This window comes from Austrofundulus limnaeus, unplaced genomic scaffold, assembly GCF_001266775.1.
Source record: "Austrofundulus limnaeus strain Quisiro unplaced genomic scaffold, Austrofundulus_limnaeus-1.0 Scaffold41, whole genome shotgun sequence".
NCBI classification, from domain to species: Eukaryota; Metazoa; Chordata; class Actinopteri; order Cyprinodontiformes; family Rivulidae; genus Austrofundulus; species Austrofundulus limnaeus.
The window spans coordinates 675,731-678,028 of NW_013952443.1; positions in this window are offsets into that span (position 1 = coordinate 675,731).

A 2,298-nucleotide genomic window follows, 5' to 3' on the forward strand; every position below is an offset into this window, starting at 1 on the left:
GAATGAATGAATAAATGAATAAATAAATAAAAAACATTGCCACGGTCTTAGATGTGTTAACTGCAGGCAAGAGTGTCTCAGCCAAGCTGTGATATTAAGCATGGAGTTAGTGAGCTTCTCAGCCACCTGAGATATTACTGCCATGAACATAAACTATGGTGTCATCAGCATACATTTGAACAGATACATCAGCACAAACAGATGGAAGATCATTTATATAAAGTGAGAACAACAAAGGTTCTAAGGTAGATCCTTGAGGAATACCAGTTGACAGACTGAGAGCTGCTGAATGATATGACTGGATTCTGACAAACTGGGAACGGTCAGTCAAATATGACTCAATCCATTTAAGTGCTGCTGGGGAAAAATTTAAACTGCATAGTTTTGTCAGCAGGATTTTATGATTAACAGGGGATATTGAACCCCCGCTTGCATTCACTACATTCACATAACACAACACGGGTCAGGTGATGGGGCACACGACCCTCTATGAACAATAAAGCCAATCAAGCCTATTGTTAATCGATGGCCCTATTTTGCATTTGACTAACTTGTTTGTCCAGGTGGAGGCAGTGCTTATAAAGCTGAGTTTCACCTGAAACTCTTCAGACTGAAGAAGTCTCTTGGATGAGAGACAAAACTTTTCACTAAAGAAAAACCCATCCAGAGGATCTAGTTTTTTTTAGTCCTATTTGCTGCTCGAGCTTATGGCAAACTTTCTCCAAGTGCCCAGGCTATTAAAAAAATAAAAAATAATAAATGTGGGCCACCACACTGGCTTTATTTAACTGACTTTACTTAGGAAGTATTTGCATTTCATGTATTGTATTTTTAAATTTTTCCCGCAGCCCTTAAATAGATTTTTATATTTGCCCTCTCAAGGAAAATGTTTGGGCACACCTGATTTAATGTTTTATGACAACAAATGACAACAATGGAGACAACACTTAAGAGGAAGAAAATCATAATTATTCATTTAATGAGTTAGTTTCTGGTTTCAGTATTTTTGTATATTTTTTAAATAATTTGGTCTTTGTCAGAGTGTGTGTGTAGCTGTATTTTATCAGCTGTCATTCATAATAAAAGGAGGCAGTAGCAGATGTGTGCATTTGTTAATTTTAGTCAATCAGCAGGATGATGCCCTCTTCTGGTCATCCTGTATTTTTCATTCAATTCATAAAAGCAAGGAACAAAACATGAGCCAAACTTTGCATATATTTTTCTCTGTTTATTATTCTTTTTATTTATTTATTTTTTTCATGAAACACCTTGCGATCCCAGTAAGGATCAAATAATAAAAGGAGACTCAAATGTAAAGCTCGCACAGCTGATGTGCAGACCTTATGTTAAAAGATCTGAGAAACAACATTTGCTTTTTGGATTGTGCTGAATCAGAACCAAAAAAGAAAGAAAAGCAGATGGTTTATGTAAAAATGAATGATATTAGACAGCAAACAGTGATGGGGAGGAGAAATGATCCTGTCTGACACAATGAGCACAGGTCTTGGTACGAAATAGCAGAGCGGCCATGAAAATAAAAATAAGAAGTGCTGTATCTGCAAACTCGATCACACGTACACACATATACACACTCACACACGCAGGCACACACACACACACACACACACATGCTCACTCTCACACACTCACAAACCCACAGATAAAATGTAGTGTTTGAAAATAATGAAACCCTGTAAAATCCAATGGCATCATACATCCATGTCTTGTGTCTGAAGTGCAGAAAACAGTAAAAGAAAAAAAAACTAAAATTGAGATCAGCTCATATGATTAATGAATCCAACTTTAAAAACGACCGGTTTTATCCTGCCACTTTTCACCCCTTTACTTCAGCCTTACTCTCTCGACGCCCGTTCATCCTTCTCAAGCCACATCCCTGCTTCACCCGATCCCCCCCGCTACCTCTTTCTGACACTTCTCTTCCCTTCTGTTTCCAAACGCCTCTGTGTTGGAGACAAAAACACCTGACTGGGAGGAGGAACGGGGGAGGGAGACACGAGACGAGCTACCGGTTCAGGCTTTGGTCACAGTTTATGAAAAACACAATGTCCAGTTTAGAAATACACAATGACTTGGGGGGGGGGGCTGGGGGGGGTGTCTTGCTGAGGTTAAAGGTGATGAACCTTTAAGTTCGCCCCCCTGAAATGTTACTGGGGGTTAGTATACACGTGTGAGCGTTTGGGTTAGTCTTTGGGTTAGGCATGGAAGGGAAGGTGGGACCAGAGACTTGTCCCTCATCCCTCTGGCCCCAGTTCAGAGAAGGTGGGATGTGTTTTGGGA